Source organism: Tupaia chinensis, unplaced genomic scaffold (genome assembly GCF_000334495.1).
Source record: "Tupaia chinensis unplaced genomic scaffold, TupChi_1.0 Scaffold000438_1, whole genome shotgun sequence".
NCBI lineage: Eukaryota > Metazoa > Chordata > Mammalia > Scandentia > Tupaiidae > Tupaia > Tupaia belangeri.
The window spans coordinates 883,326-888,736 of NW_006159943.1; the positions used below are offsets into that span (position 1 = coordinate 883,326).

Genomic DNA, 5,411 nt, shown 5'->3' on the forward strand with positions numbered 1-5,411 from the left:
CCGGGATTCAAACTGTGGTCAGCCATGTGGGAGTGTCCAGTACCTTAACCACCATGCCACCTGCTGGCCTTTGGGGGGTACTTTCTTACTTTCTCTCTCTCTCTGGCTCCAGTGAGTGTACACATCTTACATAAAACTACCAAAAAACCAACCAAACAAATACATAATCATGTTTAGGCATGGCTGTTAAAATGACAATTAACGGAGACCAGCAGAGGGTGTAATGGTTACATTGCTAGACTCCCACAGAGTTGAGCAGTTGGAAGACTCCCACAGAGTTGAGCGGTTTGAGTGCAGCTTAAAACTCACTCCATGTTTGTGCGTGCCCCAAATCCTAAGAGAATGGAGGAGAAGGGGTTGTGGCATGGCCATCCCCCAGGTAGTGATTTCTCGCATTCTCTCTGTTTCTGTCTCTCCAGCGAGCGCATGCGCCCTATAGTAAAAATCTGTCTAATAAGACAATTAACGAAAAGAAACAGGAGGAGGAGGGGAAGGGAGTAGGAAGGTCTAGTACACGTCTGTCAACGCTTCACCTGCCCAGGCTCTAACTGCCTTTGACCTGACTGCTATCAATACTGCAGAGGAAGGCCAGGTGAAGGGTGCCTTAGAAGCAAAGCACTGCAACCAGGGCCCTGCCTTCCCTTCTGCACAGCCACAGCCTCCTCTAGACTCAGCACATAAACTAGGCTGCAGCAAGGGTTCAAGCTGCTGAGCCACACGGCACAGTGGACGCAGGTCTGCTCCCCAGTCCTCGAGCCCCTGCAGCACTCAGGTCACAAGGGCAGCTGGGAGAGAGCCCGGGGGCCAGTGTCCCCACAGGGGTGCTCAGTCGTTCCTAAAATGCCTATCTTAATGAAGACCGTGATGTCTGCACTGCTGCAGATCAAAGAACTGACAGCCCTGTTATGGTTCGTGCTGCGTCCTGTTTGGGACAGTCTAGAAACTCCTTCCCTGAGGACCACAGTGAGGCTGCACTGTGACAGTGACGGGGGCACACGGTGGTGCAGACTGCACCTCCCTGGTCATCCCGACACCGCTCCCCACCACACTATGACTCAGGGGCTCATTTACTCTGGCCCTGTTTTGATGTGTGGTGTATGGTATTCTCTGCGATATGGCAATACGGTTACAGGCGTGAGCTGTGAGGTCACACTTCCTGTCTACCTCGACTTATAGGCTGCCCGACCCTGGGCCAGTTCCTCCTCCCTGCCTATAAACTGGAGGCAATAATCCTGCCTCCCTCACAACAGCTACCGGGCGGACTGCGCAGTTACTGCACAGAAGTCATGCACGGCAGCGTCTGGCTCAGGGTAGATGTTCAAAACACCGACCCACCATTATCACAGAGGGGGGCCACTGCAGCTTGTTTTGCGGGAACTGCCCCAGGAAAGCCTGTGGCAGAGCTAAGACAAAACCCCAGGATTTCATTAGTTTTGTTTGTTTGTTTATATTTTTGCCCTAGGGCACATACACTTGCTGGAGAGAGAGAGAGACAGAGGGACAAAAAGTGAAACTCATCCCCCAGGGGAATGGCCATACTTCAATCTCTTCTCCTCCATTTCCCTCTTGGGATTTTGGGCATGCATGCACACACACTGTGCCTGGCATGTATTTTTAAGCATGGATTTGAGATTCGAACTGCAGAATTGGCAATATGCAATCGAGTGCCTTAACCACCATGCCACCTGCTGGCTCTCGATTAAGTTTTAAATCTCACTTTTTTTTTTTTGGAGAGGTTTTTGCTATAGGATGTGTGCACCCGCCCAAAAGAAAGAGAGACAGAGAGACAGAAAGCAAGAAATCACCACCCAGAGGGGATGGCCACGCCGCAATCCCTTCTCCTCCACTCTCCTCTCGGGATCTTGGGCACACACACACATGCGCCCGGTGAGTTTAAGCCGCCAGGTCCGGGACTCAAACCACGGTCGACTACATGGGAGTCCAGTGACATAGCCATTACGCTAAACGCTGGTCCCTAAATCTCACTCTTTTTTTAAAAAAAATTCTTTATTTAATTTTACTTATTCTTTCATTTATTTTAATTTGACCAGAGAAAGATACATAGAGAAGTGAGAAAGTAAACCATCGGGTTTGGGACTCGAACTGTGGTTGGCCACGTGGGATTGTCCAGTACCTTAACCACCATGTCACCTGCTGCTTCCCCAAGTTTTAAATTTCACTCTTAGGAGGTTCATGGTTGCCTCTGATCTCACCATGCTGTTCAGGAGTTTTTATTGTTTGTTTGTTTGTTTTTTGAAGAAGTCTTTACTATAGGGCGCATGCGCTCGCCAGAGAGAGACAGAGAGACAGAAAGCGAGAAATCACCCCCCAGGGGGATGGCCACGCCGCAGTCTCTTCTCCTCCCTTCTCCTCCCTTCTCCTCTTGGGATCTTGGGCACACATGCACACGTGCCCAGTGTGAGTTTAAGCCACCAGGTCCGGGACTCGAACTGCGGTTGACTACACGGGAGCCCAACGACATAGCCATTATGCCAACTGCTGGTCCCCTGCCCAGGAGTTTTGAGGTACTTATAGAATACTTAAAAAGCAGGGCACAGGCAAAAACGAGCCCTAGGACTATTTCCAACACCGTTTTACCAACCAGGGAGCCGAGCTCAGAACAACCGTGCCATGCTCGAGGCCTCAGTGAGTGAATGGTAGAGACCCAACTTCCAGTCCTGCATTGTCCCTCCAGACCCCAGCCTATCTACTGGGAGGCCTGGCTCCCTGGGACTGGGAGGCATGACCTCAGGCCACCTGGCAGCCTGCTCAGTCTGCTCCCAAGGCCATCACAGCCAGACCTCTGCGGCCAGTGTCACGCCAGGCCTGTCCCCAAGACATTACCATAGCCAGATGACCCGGAACTTGAACCGGGGCCAAGGACTGTAACAGTGAACAACTGAACAGCGCCGTGTTCTTGTGGTTGTGTTTATACACCTAGGGGCACCTGCAAACACCTGCTGTTTAAACTGAGGGCTGCTTAGCCACTCCTGCAGCAGGAAGAGCTCAGTCTCTGGGTCAGAGAGGGTGTGAGAGAACTCGCACCTTCCAGGGGCCCCTAGGACAGGCCCAGGGCAACTGCTTTCACCCTGACTGACAAACGGAATCTGTATGTCTGACCCTGCTGAGTGCTTCCCAGGTTCACTGACACCAACTAACTTTCCTTCTGCTTCACAAAGACTGCAGGCCCCCCGAGCCAACGGCGGGGAAGCACCACCGTGGGATTCCCAAGTAGACAACAGCTCCAGAGTAGCTCCGAAAAGTCCCAAGTTGCCCCCCCCAACCACCAAAAACCACCCCCACCCGCCCCCGGCCCACCCTGCCAGCTTTTCGAGTTGCCAGAGCCCGAGTGGCGGGGCTCAGAGACCTCCCGTCTGCCCGCTCCTCTCACAGATGGGAAGACCGGCCCACAGTGTGACTTCTGAGGCTGTAAGGGCATGATAGCCCAGAACACACACGGGTGCACACGCGAGGGACATGCATGAGCAGACATCTGGGCGGTGATGCCTACAAAGACAGGCCAGAGTCTGGCCCGCAACACGAGACAGTTCATCCGGCTCTGCCCTGCCACGAGGGGCTCTCCTTGGGTGGCCACCCATGGGCAGTGGGTTCTGTGGGCCTCTGTGTTGGTGTCTGGTATCGGCTGGCACTGCTCTGGACCAGAGGTCCGGGGAGGGAGGAGGGCGGGTTTCATCTTTTGGTCTAGTCTGATCTCATCATAGGAAGGGCCCTGACACATGCCATTCACACGCAAGAGACCCCAGGCATGAAGGTCTCCTTGGCTGGGATGGCCCAGGTTCCCCAGCCACGCCTACGCTCTGAAGCCAGGCGAGGCGCCTCTCCATACCAAGTCCTCCCTGACCCGGCGGCTTGGAGCGCAGGAGAGTGTGGCCGAGGCTCAGACTGTTCTCAGTGGGTGTGAGTGTGCGGCACAGGCCAGGACAGCCCCGAGGACCCTGGACGGCCCCAGCACTGGGTGTCCTGTCTGAATTCCTTTCTCCAGACACCTCGCCCGTCCTCGAGTGACTTCTGCACCTTCAGTCCCTCCCCAACAACCTTCACGGTCTTCCTCCTTCCCTACCCTCGTCATCCCACCCTCAAGCCCACACGGGGCCTCCCCTCCTCCACTGCCCCTGGCTTTCCTAGGCAGTTGGCAGACAACCACAACCGTGCGACCGCTCCAGCCTCCTCGGCCTCCCTGTCTCCTCTGTCCCTCATTCTTTCACCCTCCTCAAAGAAGCCCCTCTTCACAACCCCACACCTGGAGTCCAGAGCCTGGTTGGCCTGAGCCATCTTCTCAGCCCATCTCATCCTGTCTCCTCCTCAGACTAGAGATCTCCTGTATGCAGGCCCTTCCTCCCCTAGTAGACTCCATATTAAAAATAAAGGCGGCTCAGTGTGTTGGAATTTCAGACAAAAGCAAAAAATCTTTTTTTTAGCATATCTTTTTAAAAAAAAAAAACAACTTATTTTTATTTAACTTTCTCTCTGAAACTCAAATTTAACTGGACATTCTGCTTTATTTACTATCAGGTCATCAAAAAAGTCATGACATATTTTTCTATGTGTTTTTCTGTGCAAAAATGTGTCGTGACTTTTCCGATGACTCAATAAACCTGGCAACTGTAATTAGGTGGGGGCTCCCCCAAATCAAGGCCTTGCTCAGAATCGGGCCTCCCCAGGGAGGTCTGGCACCCCTCTGGCCATGCACCTGCCCAGCCCGAGCGCACACATGTACACGTCACGCCAACACTCACCTGTGTTGTAGGCAGTGGGCATGGAAGAGAAGGGGAGGCCCTGGCTGAGTAAACTTGGTGTTGCCACGGAAACCACTGGGGTGGTGAGCGAGTGGGTAGACTGGGAGACCCCGAGGCGCTGGGCATTGTTCTGCAGGAGAAAACGGAGTCAGGAGATGACAGAGGGTGAGGTGCCGTACGCTCGCCCTCCATGGCAAGGCTGAGGTGGGTCCCTGAATCCCAAGGCCCAGGTGGGGGGCCTTCTCAGGCCCCCATAGCTACACACACACGCACACACGCTGGTACATTTGCAGACACTATGATCCATGGAGAGAAATGAGCTTGCAGCTCCCCCACACCTACACACACGAGAGAGGAGGGCATGCACGCCGGCTGTGGCCCCAACACTGATGCCTGGAGTCCTGGGGCAGAGGAGAGAAGGGAGACAGCCCTCGTCCCCCAGCTGGTCTCTCTACCATCACCTGCATGCTCGGCCTGGTGACGGCATACTAGCATCTGCGAGGGGAACGCAGGGCCTGGCGTGGCGTGTGCCTGCGTGTATGCACACACGTGTGTGGGGCTGTCAGCTCCATCTGCCGCTGAGTCACTTGTTTATTCCAAATCCACGCTGGGGCCGAAACTGCCGCCGTGTTGGCCGCCCAAGCCTGTCTGGCT

The 5,411-nt window shown here is 54.3% G+C and overlaps 1 protein-coding gene across 1 annotated transcript in view; it reads right to left on the reverse strand.

The window, feature by feature from the left end:
• The window catches only part of MEF2D (myocyte enhancer factor 2D), a 37,085-nt gene that overhangs the window by 3,891 nt on the left and 27,783 nt on the right, over nucleotides 1-5,411 (reverse strand). The gene's annotated exons all lie outside the window — the stretch shown is intronic.